General features: G+C 36.6%; 1 protein-coding gene and 1 non-coding gene across 23 annotated transcripts in view; both read left to right on the plus strand.

Annotated features, from left to right (window-relative positions):
• The window catches only part of FHIT (fragile histidine triad diadenosine triphosphatase), a 1458892-nt gene that overhangs the window by 544044 nt on the left and 900048 nt on the right, over positions 1–14800 (plus strand). The gene's annotated exons all lie outside the window — the stretch shown is intronic.
• LOC115859158 (U6 spliceosomal RNA) lies at positions 4365–4471 on the plus strand. Its single transcript, XR_004041939.1, has one exon. It is a non-coding gene; the product is annotated as a U6 spliceosomal RNA (small nuclear RNA).

A 14800-nucleotide genomic window follows, 5' to 3' on the forward strand; every position in this document is an offset into this window, starting at 1 on the left:
CTTTGATGAGCTGAGATCAGCTTCTATCACAGAGACAGATATAGTTCATTGTACAATAATGTAAAGGCTATGTAAATAGTTGCTGGTGTGCAACAAATTCAACTGTTGCTGTTTGGAATTTCTGGATTTCTATTTTTTTTTTTTTTGATCCATGGTTGATTGAATCCTCAGATACAGAACCTGTGGATACAGAGGGCCGATTGTATAGGGTACAACCAATACGTAATTACCTCCAGGAAAGGGCTAGCTGTGGTGGTGCTGCTGGAAGCCGGTGAGTTAGACCAACTGAAATGTTTATGTAACCTCCAGATCTCATTGTAAAATTCATCCTACCCAATTGATCTTCCGAGCTTTGAAAAGAAAAATTGTGGAGTAATTTGAGCTTCCCCTGTCTCCTCATCTGACTTCCTCTGTTCCTGGAGCAGAGACATTAGATGTCAATCAGAGATCCAAGAACATGAGGAAAGGAGTGAGAAAAGGAAGGCTGGGTAATTCACTTGATAAGTATTATCCATCATTCATGTGTACTGTAGAGCAGTGGGTAGTTGGGGAAATAGGATCATTTGTAAAGTTCAGGTATTGGAGATGGTAGTGAAGAAAGATATTAAAGCATTATAGTTTTCAAAGGCAGTGATTGTAGAGAATTAAGGACTTCTGCTGTTAGCTGCAATTAAGTATCTGGTGCCAGTCTTGACCTCCTTTCACGAAGAGCTATAAAATTAGATAAAATGTATGAGGCAACTATTTCCAGGAATTGGCTAACAGGCAATGCAGGACTTTGGTCTTTGAGAGAAGGTAACACTTGAAGTAGGCCTTGGATTCACCTTGGTTTTCTGCCTAGGGGTCCATTCACTGGACCAGAGAGTAAGCCTTATTCTTTCTTATTAAGAATACATTCAAGTTGGAAGAATTACAGTCTCCCTCACACCATACCCTAAAATTAATTCCAGCTGGATTAAGGAAATGTATAAAATCAATCATTAGAAAGCTAGAAGAGAAATGAGCATTTATCCCAACTACAGTGAGAGAGAACCTTATAAACTTAAAGACAAAAAGAAAAGATCACAAAAGAAAAGAGTTGTGGACTTGACTTCATTAAAAGTAAACTTCTGTTTGTCAAAAACCAAAAACCAAAATGGAGATACACATGTGCAGCAAACATGAGGTATGAGTGCCTAGGGATCTTAAAAGACCAAGAGCTCATACCAATTGATAACAATGCATGATTCCAGTAGTTAAATGGGAGGTCAGACATCCAATTTTTTCCATCCTAAAGCCTTTATTTTTAATTCTTTTCTGCTCAGTGGGAGAACTCAGTTGCCCAAGGTCTCTTCCAGCTTACTGTTTCATCACTCCTACTTCTGAGCCTCAGCAGGGACCTGGCCTTACATTCCATTGCATTCCCTGCCTGCGGCCCTCTATCTCTTACATGCAATCTTTAGTGATGTTTCTGTGAGCTCTAAAAAATTGGGGTTTCCCAGCAACATTGTTCTGTGGCATTTGTTATCAGGTATCAGTGTTGCATACTCATCTTTTATTGGAGATGCAGTAGTTTCATTTCTAGAAAGAAAATGTGACATGTTCCCCCTTTTGACTTACTACCTTCTCTGAAAAATTGAGTGCTTGAGGTGTGTGTGTGGGTGTGGGTGTAGGTGTGGGTGTGGGTGTGGGTGTGTGTTCAGGGTATAGGCTTGAGGGGAGTAATAAAGGAAGTGATGGTGGGGAGGTCTACCCCAGCATTACCACATTTTCTGATCTGCTGGAAGCAGAAAAATGAGTGTGATGACCTGAGGGAGCTGATGACTAAGTCAGCATATGTTCTTAGGCACGTTTCAGTAAATCACATTGAGTTAGATTCTCCCTGTTACTCCTGTGTCCATTTACAGGGGTGGGCACTTAACATGTAGGTCTACTCCACTGTATAGCCCCAAAGAAAATATACATAAGCATTCATTCATTCATTTATTCATCCATAGAGAGAACCCACTATGTTCAAGGCACTGTAAAATATACAAAGAGAAATTCTCAAGAAGTGTCAAATCTTAGAATCTGTGGATGTACACAAATAAGTATAAGGTCAAAAAGGGTTAAGAGTCATAAGGGACTTGAATGGAAACATACAATTAAAAATATAGTAAGCAGAGATTCTGGCCCAGCAAAGATGATGTAGACCCATTTTTCCTGCTCCTCCTCCTAAGCACAACTATGAACTCTAGAAATGAAGCAAGAGGCAACCAAATGAGAATTCTGAAAGGTTGTAAGAAAAAGGTGAGCTGGTTTGAGACTCCAGGACTAGAGGAACAGCATAGTAGCAGAATGTCTAGAGTCCTCCCTCCCAAGAGAAGAAGCCACCCAGACCAGGTGTTTCCTAACTCATAACCCAATGACAGGGGGAAGCCCAGGGAGGTTGATTTTTTTTCCTGATTGAATGGGAGTATTGCTGGCAACATCAGAGAAGTCTGATCCCTCCAATAAGGGAAATGAGAACCAGAGAAAAGAAATAGAAAACAAGTAATATGATAATAGACTGAGGTGCTAACTTATCAATAATGATCTTAAATGTAAATCATCTAAATCATTCATTGAAAGATAAAGAGTGACAGAGTGGATAAAAGAACTCAGTCCAACTATATGCTGCTTATGAGGAACTCACTTCAAAGTCAATGATTAGGTAAGTTGAAAGAAAAAAGATAGAAAAAAGTACACCATACAATTATTAATTTTCAAAAAGCGGGAGAGACTATATTAATATGTGATAAAAGTCGACTTCAGAGCAAAGAAAATATCAGAGACAAACAGAGATATTATATAATGATGAAAACATCAACCCACCCAGAAAACTTAATGATTCTAAATATATACACACCAAACAATAGAGCCTTAAAGTACATGGGGAAAAAACAAACAAAAACAAACAACCCAACTAACAGAGTTGAAGGAGAAAGAGAGAAATTGACAACTGTAGTTAGAGACTCCAATGCCCCATCTCAACAATAGATAGATCTACTATGCAGAAAATCAGCAAGAATATAGAAGATCTGAGCATCACAATTGGCTAATAGTATCTAATTGACATATATAGAACACTCCATCCAATAATAGCAGAATACACATTTTTTTCAAGCACTCATGCATCATTCACCAAAATATACCTTGTCTTGGGTCACAAAAAACCCTTTAAGTTTTAAAAATTGAAATCATGCAGAATGTGTTCTCTGACTATAATAAAATCTAACGAAATCAATTACAAGAAGATCACAGAAAAAGTTCTAAACATAGGTCAAAGAGTAACTCTTAAAGGAAATTAAAAAATACATAGAACTGAATGAAAATGAAAATACAATATATCAAAATATGTAAACTGCAGCTAAAGCAGTGCTGAGATGGATATTTATACCACTAAATACGATATTAGAATTGAGGAAAGTTCTCAAATTAATAACCTAAGTTCCTACCTCAAGTATAAAAAAGAAAGAAAAATAAACCAATAGCAAGCAGACAGAAAGACATAATAAAGGTAAAAGCAGAAATCAATAAAATTTAAAACAGGAAAAATATAGTCAATGAAGCAAAAAGTTGGTTATTCTAAAAATTGATAAAATTGATAAATGATTAGCAAGGCTGACAATAACAAAATTGCCAACATTAGAAATGAAATAGGGGATGTAAATACAGATCGTACAATCATTAAAAAGTAAATAAGGATACATTGTGAGCAATTTCATATTCACATAGTCAGCTACTTAGAAGAAAGGGATCAATTTTTCAAAAATTATAAACCACCTAAATTCAGCCAGGATGAAATGGACAGCTTGAGTAACGATTAAAGAAATTGAGTTAGTACTTAAAATTTTCCCCCCAAGAACTCCTCAGGACCACACAGTTTCACTGGAGAAGTCTACCAAATGTTTAGAAAAGAATTAATACCAATTTTACATAATCTCTTTCAGAAAATAGAAGAGGTAGGAACACTTCCCAACTCATTTTATGAGCCTAGTAAAAGACCACAAAAAGGAAGGAAGGGAGGGAGGGAGGAAGAAAGACTATTCCAGTCCAATATCTCTTGTGAACTTTGACACAGAAATACTCAACAAAATATTAGCAAATCAAGTACAACAATGTGTAAAAAGAATTATGTACCATGACCAAAGGGGATTTAATACAGGTATGCAAGGATGGTTGAGTACTTTAAAATGAATCAATGTAATCTACCATATCAACAAGCTAAAGAAGAAAAATGATATGATCATATCAATTAACCCAGAACAAGCATTTGACAAAATCCAGCGTCCATTTATAATAAAAATTGTTGGCAGTTTAGGAATAGAGTTGAATTACCTCAACTTGATAAAGAGAATCCCTGAGTGCTTGCTTCAGCAGCACATATGCTAAAATTGGAATGATACAGAGAAGATTAGCATTGCCCCTGCCCAAGGATGACATGCAAATTTGTGAAGCATTCCATATTTTTATCGTTTTTGACTCCCTTCCTAGAGTAACGAAAATAAAAGCAAAAATAAACAAATGAGACCTAATTAAACTTAAACGCTTTTACACATCAAAGGAAACCATAAGCAAGACGAAAAGACAGTCCTCAGAATGGGAGAAAATATTTACAAATGAGGCAAGTGACAAAATATTAATCTCCAAAATATATGAACAGCTCATGCAGCTCAATATCAAAAAAACAACCCATTCCAAAAATGGGCAGAAGACCTAAATAAACATTTCTGCAAAGAAGACATACAGATGGCCAAGAGGCACATGAAAAGATGCTCAACATCACTAATTATTAGAGAAATGCAAATCAAGATTACAATGAGGTATCACCTCACACCGGTCAGAATGGCTATCATCAAAAAAATCTACAAACCACAAATGCTGGAGAGGGTGTGGAGAAAAGGGAACCCTCTAGCACTGTTGGTGGGAGTGTAAATCGATACAGCCACTATGGAGAACAGTATGGAGGTTCCTTAAAAAACTAAAAATAGAACTACCATATGACCCAGCAATCCCACTCCTGGACATATACTGAGAGAAAACCATAATTCAAAAGGACACATGTACCACAGTGTTCACTGGAGCACTATTTACAATAGCCAGGACATGGAAACAACCTAAATGTCCATAAACAGAGGAATGGATAAAGAAGATGTGGCACATATATACAATGGAATATTACTCACCCATGAAAGGGAACGAAATTGGGTCATTTGTAGAGACGTGGATGGACCTAGAGATTGTCATACAGACTGAAGTTAAGTCAGAAAGAGAAAAACTAATATCATATATTAATGCATGTGTGTGGAATCTAGAAAAATGGTATAGATGATCTTATTGACAAAGCAGAGATAGAGACACAGATGTAGAGAACAAATGTATGGATACTGGGGGTGGGGTGGGTGAGATGAATTGGGAGACTGGGATTGACATATATACACTGTTTATACTATGTATAAAATAGATAACTAATGAGAACATACTGTATAGCACAGGGAACTCTACTCAATGCTCTGTGGTAACCTAAATGAGAAGGAAATCCAAAAAAGAGGGGATATATGTATATGTATAGCTGATTTACTTTGCTGTACAGCAGAAACTGACACAACATTGTAAACCAACTATACTCCAATAAAAATTAATTTGAAAAAAAAAGAATCCCTGATATTGGGAACAACGCATGGATGTTCACTCTCATTACTTCTATTCAATATGGTACTGGAAGTTCTAGCCACTGTAATACAGCAAGAAAAAGGAATAGGTGGCATGCAGATTGGAAAGGAATAAAATAAAACTAGCTCTATTTGTAGATGACAGGATTTTCTACCTAGAAAATCCCTAGGAATCTACAACAACAACAAAAATCTCCCATAACTAATAAGTGAGTTCAGCGATTAATTAATCCACAAAATTAATTGTATTTCTATGTGCTAACAAGGAACATGCAGAAACCAAAATTTTAAACCCAATACCATTTACAACTGTTCCAAAGAAAATGAAATACTAGATATACACTTAACAAAATGCATACAGGATTTGTATGCTGAAAATTACAAAATACTGATAAAAGAAGTCAAAGAAGACCTTCCAATAAATGTTGGAAGTCTCAACATAGTACAGACGCACGTCCTCCCCAACTTGATCTAAGGTTGAATGCAATTCCTAACAAAATTCCAGCCAGCTTATTCTAAAACTTATATGTAAAGACACAGGCCCTATAATAGTTAAAACAATCATAGCATAGAATAATAAAGTATGGGACTTCCCTGGTGGTGCAGTGGTTAAGAATCTGCCTGCCAATGCAGGGGACACGGGTTCTATCCCTGGTCCAGGAAGATCCCACATGCCATGGAGCAACTAAGCCCATGTGCCACAGCTACTGAGCCTGCACTCTAGAGCCCACGAGCCACAACTACTGAAGCCTTCGCACCTAAGCCCGTGTTCTGCAACAAGAGAAGCCACCACAATGAGAAGCCTGCTCACAGCAAAGAAGACACAATACAGCCATAAATAAATAAATAGATAAATATTTTTTAAAAAAAGAATAATAAAGTAGGGGGGAATCACTCTATCTAATACTAAAGCTAACTATATAGCCATAGTAATCAAGCCAATGTGGCATCTGGCAGGGGATGGAATGGAACAGAATGGAGGACCCAGGAATAGATCCACACACATGCTCAGATGATTTTTGACAAAGGAGCAAAAGCAATTCAATGAAGGAACCCCAGCCTTTTAACAAATAGTATTGGAGCATTAGACATCCATCGGCAAAAAAATAACATTGATCTAAACCTCATACCTTATACAAAAATTAACTGAAAATGGATTACAGACTTACATAAAGTGTAAAATTATAAAAATTTTAGAAAAAGTAAACATAAGAGAAATTTCTTGGGATCTGAGTTTAAGCAAAGAATTCTTAGACTTCACACCAAAAGCATAAATCCATAAAAGGAACAATAGATAGATTGGACCTCAACAAAATTAAAATTTTTCTCTGTGAAAGCCATGTAAGGAGAATGAAGAGACAGTCTATAGGCTAGAAGAAAATATTTACAAACTACATATTCCACAGAGGACTAGTATCTAGTATATGTAAAGAACTCCTAAAAGTCAACATTAAAAAAGCAAGCAATCCTATTAGAAAATGGGCACAAGTCATGAACAGACATTTCACTGGGGAAGATGTACAGATGGCAAAAAAAGATATTCCACATCACTAGCCATCAGAGAAATGCAAATCAAAACCATGATGAGCTATCACTTCACATCTATCAGAATGGCTAAAATAAAAACTAATGACAACACCAAATATTGGTGAGGATACAGAGAAACTGTTCACTCATACTTTGTTAGTGGGGATGTAAAATGGTACAGCCACTCTGGGAAATAAATCTGGCAGATTTTTACAAAACTAAACATACAACTACCATATGACCCAGCAATTGCACTCTTGAGCATTTATCTCAGAGAAATGAAAATTCATGTTCACATAAAAACTGGTACATAAATATTCATAACAGCTTCATTCATAGTAGCCAAAATCTGGAAGTAGCCCAGATGTTTTTAACAGATGAGTGGTTAAATAAACTGTGGTACCCATGGAATTCTACTCAGCAATCAAAAGGAACGAACTATTAATACAATCAACAACTTGGGTGATTCTCCAGAGTCGTGTTGCATGAAAAAAGCCAATCCCAATAAATTATATATTTTATTTTTTAGGGTTTCTTGTTTTTCAATTTTTAAAAAATTGAAGTACAGTTGATTTACAATGTTGTGTTAGTTTCTGGTGTTACAGAAAAGTGATTCCGCTATATGTGTGTGTGTGTGTGTGTGTGTGTGTATATATATATATATATATTCTTTAAATTTATAAGTTACTTCAAGATATTGAATATAGTTTCCTGTGCTGTACAGTAGGACCTAGTTTATCTATTTTTATATATAGTAGTTTGTATCTGCTAATCCCAAACTCCTAATTTATCCCTCCTCTCTTTCCCCATTAGTAACCATAAGTTTGTTTTCTATGTCTGTGAGTCTGTTTCTGTTTTGTAAATAAGTTCATTTGTATCATATTTTAGATTCCACATATAAGTGGTAAGATTACATAGGTTTTGATTCCATTTAAGTGACATTTTTGAAATGACAAAATGGAGGACAGATTAGTGATTGCCAGAGCTTAGGGATGGAGGTGAGGGAGGGCCGGGTGAAAGGTGGGTGAGGTAATAAAGGCACAACATGAAGGATCCTTGTGGTGATAAAACTGCTCAGTATCTTGACCTTGGAGGTGGATACACAAACCTGCACAGATTATAAAATTGTATTGAACTTAATACATACACAAACACACACACACATATACTGAAATGAGTACAAGTAAAACTGGGATTTGGGGGAATTCTGAATAAGATTGGTGTATTGTATTAATGTCAAATCCTAGTTGTGCTATTATACTATGGTTTTTCAAAGTGGAGGAAACTGGATAAAATATACACAGGATCTCTTTGTATTATTTCTTACAACTGCATGTGAACCTGCAATTATCTCAACCATGATTTCAATTAAAATTATGTATATAAAACTCTTTTTAAAAATTATAAATATATATACCATAGTAAGTGCTTTTTGAGCACTTACTATGTGTCATGCACTGTTCTGATGACTTTATATCATTAATAACTCCATTTAATCCCCAAACAGCAATATTATCCCCATTTTCCAATGAGGAAACCAAGACACAGTGAGATTAAACAACCAGTCCAAGGTCACAAGCCTAGTCAGTGGCAGAATCTGTATTAGAACCCAAGAATTTTTAGTTCCAGTATCCACAACCCTAATAGGTTATTTTCTCTCTTTACCTAGAGATTAGTTATAGCTGAGGTCATTAGGAAGGACTTTATGGAGAAAATGACATTTTAAGCTTCCTTAGAGGGGAGATTATGGTCTGATGTATATATTGCATTAATTGTACTGTCAACAGGAGGAACTTAATATGTATTTGTTGAATCAATACCTTCTTTTTTTTTTTTTTTTTTTTTTTGGAATACCTTCTTTAAACCACTAGTTGATTCCTTCAGTTACTGATTGTCTGTCAGGAGCCCAGGGTTTGCAAAATGAGAAAACACGGGACCCAGGGCAATGAGCTCATTTTGTCTTCTCTAGGCAGTTCTATTCTATGTTGTGTGGAGATAACACACTGCAGAACTTTCAGCAACACTTAGAATGTCCCCCAGATATCAGTATTGCCCCCCAATTACTGGGACATTGAAAAAAGCACCCTCCCCCACTCCATTTCCTAGTTCCCCCTAAGGATCCCGGTGGAGAACCAGTATACTTAGTCTCTGGTTATCAAAGCTCAGAGAATTCCTACAGCAGAACTGCGGGATTCACATGATTCAATAGGGACATTACATCTACCCCCTTGGCATGGCTCTGTGCATGTGATAGAAAGAAATAGAACTTCCTTGACTTCACAGTGGCTCTAAGTTTGAATCTGAATTGATCTAAAGTGTTCATTTTGTTTCTTTCTTTTTCTTTTTTTTTTTTTCTGGTTGTTATTTTTGATGGGCATAAAGAAATTTCCCCTTTCAGAGAAATGCTGCTGAGTACACACCGTATAGCATACCCCAAACCAAGCTCTTTCAACCTCAATAGAAGAAAAACATCTGAAAGGGAAACATATTAATGGATCATTTTTGTAAACATGAAAAATCTCTTGGAAGGGCAATTTTCTCTTGTTGACTGGCAGAAAAATAGCAGTGTTAATTATGTTGCCTTGTTAAATCTGAAAGAATGTAGTGAACATTGGGAACTATTCTAATTGCATTTGTGGAAAGACATCTAAGGGTCAGAAGCCATCTCTATCGGAGAAATGCCGAGGCAGCTGTGTCCCTTCAGAGCCACTGGTTCTGAATGTGCTCAGGGGAAATAGTTGTGAGCTTGAGTCCATGGACTTTTGGGCAAAACTCATGGGGAAGTGAGGGTAGGGAAAGGCAGAATTTCTACTTCAGATTCTGAGCACTGGCTGTTTCTTTCCTCTTCCCATGGACAGAAGGGAAGGAGGTAAATTTGAACAGAATCGCAGAGGTACATACATTCATTTGGGTGCCGATGTCTCCACGCTTGGCTTGGCCCATGTTGGCAGAGAAGCTTTCTAGCCATCAAAATGGGGAGAAAAAATCTTGCCCCCGGTAATTCAGTTCTTTCAAAACAGCCCAAAGTGTGAGGTTGAAATAGAAAAACAAAAACCAAATGATGAGTTGCATAAAAAATGGAAATAGTATGTTGCTTTCCTATAAACCTGGTTCCAGGATAGAAATTTTGGAGAGCCCTAGAATGTAGAAGAATTCTGTTGGAGGTAAAAACAGGAGTTCAGAGGCCCAGCTTTTATACCCTGTTTGAATTTCAGATGAGATAAAACCAGCAGCTCTGCTAAGTTGCAGTACAAAAGCTTACATGGCTTCTGGAGAAAAGCAATTTATTTTAGATTTTAGTACAGCAGCTATCGTTTAAATTGCTAGTGAATGTAACTGAACTCAGAACCAGCCTTCTCTGTGAACACAAGGTGCAGTAATGTTACCCAGGCTGTGGGTAACATTACTGCACCATCATCGAGTCACTAGTATATTGCCAACCTTCCCACAACTAACCCATTCAAAAAAACATTCTGGGAAATGTACCTAGCTGGGTATTCAAATGTGCACTTGCTGTACATTTTGAGGGATATTAATATGAAACAGCCAGGAGGCAGCAATCTTGAGGAAATTAGAAATTAGAGAACATGCAATTAGCACTAGGGAACCTTTTCAATTTTCATCTTTATTTAAGGTCATGAAGGGGCTTGTGGGGTGGGGGAAGGAGGAGGTGTGTGCAGGGAGAATCCAGGAGAGAGAAAAGAGTCCCTCTTGATACTGGAAAATCTTTGATTTGGTAATGAAGGGGATGTGCTTACCCTCCAAACCCCAGAATGTCATCCTGTCATTACGTCCTAATGAGTGCTTAATTTTTCTGTTGGGAAAAAAATGTGTCTCTTTTCCGTACACTGCATTTGCTCCCTCCTTTTTATAAATAAATTTATAAATAAATCCAGTTATACAAAATTCACTATTCCTCCAGAGTTATCCAGAGACTCAGAAGACAACATTTCATCCAGGCTCAATTTTTATTTTTGTTTTTAGTAAAAGAGCTTGTCACAGTGCACTTGCTCCTTTCATAACTTTCTTTCTTGTTTTGTTTTTATGAAAGCAATAACCAGCACATGGCTTACAAATAAAATAGTTTAGAAACACACATGAAAATGAACAGTTCCCAACACTAACTACCCTTTCCCCTTCTTATTGCCCTCCCTAAATGCTGTAAGCCATTCCTGGCGTTATCTCCATATTGCCAATTAATTTTTTAAATCAATTTTACATGTTATATACTGATTTTCTTCTAAGAAAGAGAATTTATCTATCACCATTTCACATTTTCCCACTAACAACATGACGTTATTCTCCACTTCCATTGGTCTTGCCACTTTTTTTTATAATTTTTTAAAATTAATTTATTTTTTAATTGAAGTGTAGTTGACATACAATATTATATAAGTTACAGGTGTACAGTATAGTGATGCACAATTTTTCAAGGTTATACTCCATTTATAGTTATTATAGAATATTGGCTATCTTCCCCGTGTTGTACAATGTATCCTTGTAGCTTATTTTATACATAATAGTTTGTACCTCTTATTTCCTACCCCTAGATTGCCCCTCCCCCCTTCTCTCTCCACACTGGTAACCACTATTTGTTCTCTGTATCTGTGTCTCCTCCTTTTTTTGTTATATTTATTAGTTTGTTTTATTTTTTAGATTCCACATATCAGTGATATCATACAGTATTTGTCTTTCTCTGTCAGACTTATTTCACTTAGCATAATGCACTCCAAGTCCATTCCATTGTGTGTGTGTGTGTGTGAATCATATCTTCTTTATCCGTTCATCTGTTGATGGACACTTAGGTTGCTTCCGTATCTTTGGTCTTGCCACTTCTAAATCACATTTAAATCTCTCTTTACTGGTCTATCAATCTAGTCAGCATCTCTTACCTCCTTACCATAGCTGAGATATGAGCATTCATACCCCTTTCTCCACTATCCTTTTCCCTCTTCCACTTTCAGTTCTCATTCAGTTGTACCATTATTTTTGCATTGTCAAGTTTAATTTACATTTTCTCTGTCACCAGAGAGGTCTTTCTTCGTGATTTTTCCAAAGTTGACTATAATGAAAAAGATTTGCATCATCAGGACTTTGCTAAATTATTATTTTTTTAATAAATTTATTTATTTATTCTTGGCTCTATTGGGTCTTTGTTGCAGGGATCAAACTCGTGTCCCCTACATTGGCAGGCGGATTCGTAACCACTGCACCACCAGGGAATCCCTTTGCTAAATTATTTACCGCAGACCCAAGTGGTTTCTATGGTTTCAGTGTCACAACTCCTGTGATACACAAAGGAGACTGTGTCTAGAATCAGGTTCAAATGGATTCTCTTCCTCTGTCATTTTGTCAGAATCATGCCATCTTTCAGTGTGTGTAATATATATTTTAAGTCTTTCTTATAAAGTTATCTGTGCTTGATTTTATTGGAGTTTCTGATGTCCTCTTGCCTTTCCTGAGTGTGTGCCTCCATCATATCTTCAGGTTTTCCAAAACTCATGTTTGCACTTTCTCTTCTATTGGTTCTCCCTCTTTCTCATTAGATCTCCATTTTGCTCTCATTTAAACAGGTTGTTTTCTAGACCTGCTGGATAGAATTAGCCTGAGATTCCCATATTGCTCTCCAGAGTTGGATTTACCATTTGCTGGATCCAGTGGGCTTTCTCTCTTTGACTTACCTCCAAATTTTGCTAGTAACTTTCCAAGAAAGAGTGAATGGGAGGTAAACTGAGTCCTTGCAAGCTTACAGTTTTTCATTTTTCCCTCAAACATGATTGATAGTTTGGGAATAGGACTTTTGTATCGAAAATCATTTTCACTGCTGTCTTGTAGCATCCAACACTGCTGCTGATGAATCTGATGTTACTCTGATCCTTCCTTTTCTGTAGGCTACCTTTTTAGGGGGAGGGTCTTTTTAGGAGGCTATTACGAATTTCTCTTTAACCTCAGTTTTCTAACATTTCACAGTTCATTCTCCTTGACACTGAGTAGATTCCTATACTTCGAAGATTCATGTGTCCCCTTAGCTCTGGGAAATGTTCTTATATAATTTATTTGATAATTTCCTCCCCTCCAGTTTTGTTTTTCTCATTCTGAAACTTCTATTAGTCCACATGTAGATCTCCTGGATCAATCATCTATATACCTTATTTTTTCTCACTTACTGTACATTTAGTATATAGTCTAGGAGATTTCTCAAGTTTGCCATTAAGCTGTCTATTGAATTTTTTATTTAAGTAATCATGTAATTCCCAAGGGATCTTTTTTTTTTTATCTCATTATTCCTTTTAAATATAACTCTGCTCTTGTCTTGTAGTTACCAAATATCCTCAAGTGATTCTCGAGGGTATCAAATAGGTTTTCTTTTTTAAGTTTGTATCTTTTCCCTAAATGGTCTTATTTGCATGGTGTCGTGTTTTCTGCTGTTTTGCTTGCTCACTTTATTTTGTGTGCTGGCCTTTCTTGGTGTATTGGATTTCCAGTGATCTGTGGTTATATGTAAAAGAATGAGGTAATAGAAGGGCTGTTTGCAAGCCCTTCAACAGGTGGATTGATCTTGTAAATGGTGTGCTTGAAGGGTCAAAGTTTAGAGTGTGTGCATGGGAATGGGGTGGGGGGATTTTGACTTGCAAGAGTGAGGTTTTAACACCCATGATAACTGTCCTACTTCTCCCCACACACGTTTTTACTGCCTTGAACCTAGTGGTGGCTTCAGGCCAGCTCACATGGAGAGCCAGGAGGGAGGGCAGTCTATGTTACATATACTGACCTGTAATTAATACCCCGCTTTTCAGCTCTACCCACCTCTTCCACCCTCTGTTTTACCCACTATTTCTGAAAACTGAGTTTTTCTGGGGTAGTATCAGGCAGGTCTGTTTTCTCCTTTGCTGAAACCCCCTTTTGGCTTGTGGTTTCCTTTGCTGTGGTTTGTAAGTCAACAGACTTTTATTGAAATCACTCACCTTCTAACGGCTTCTTCCCGTTCTCTTTGTGGCTATGGGTTTACACCTTTGTGCTCCTTTAGTATCATTTAGAAAGTACTTTGGGTGAGAAAGGAGGTCAATGAATTTTCTTAGTCCACCAGTGTGAACCAGAACACATTCTTTTTAAAAAGAGAGTTTGTGATTTTCATATGCCACATGCTCCAGCTCTTCATTTATTTTCAACTGTTTGTTAATCTGACACTTGGAATCAGCAGTCACAGAAAGCTGCACAAACATATCACTTACTTGATGGAGCCCAAATAATATATACTCCGGGGGAAAAAAGTGTGTTGTGCTATTTTCTTTACATTTCTTAACTGATTTTGCCAGGAGTCTTTGTTTTCTTAGGCCTTAGTGAATTCAGCAAGGCTATTAACTTGCTTAAAAGTTCTATTTTAATTTTATTTATTAAAGAAAACATGACTGGATGTCTTCATTCAAAATGTTTCCCTTCTTCTGCAGTAGATAAATGGGCAGAGACCTCAAGAATAGATGTTCCAAATGAGAAACACAATGTGTAATGAATATATGATACTGTTCAATGACAGAGAGATTCAATAAAATAGGTATCTGTGTCACCTATAAAATTAACAAAGACTTAAAATTTGGTTATTA

The sequence above is a fragment of the Globicephala melas genome, chromosome 11 (assembly GCF_963455315.2).
Source record: "Globicephala melas chromosome 11, mGloMel1.2, whole genome shotgun sequence".
Taxonomy (NCBI): domain Eukaryota; kingdom Metazoa; phylum Chordata; class Mammalia; order Artiodactyla; family Delphinidae; genus Globicephala; species Globicephala melas.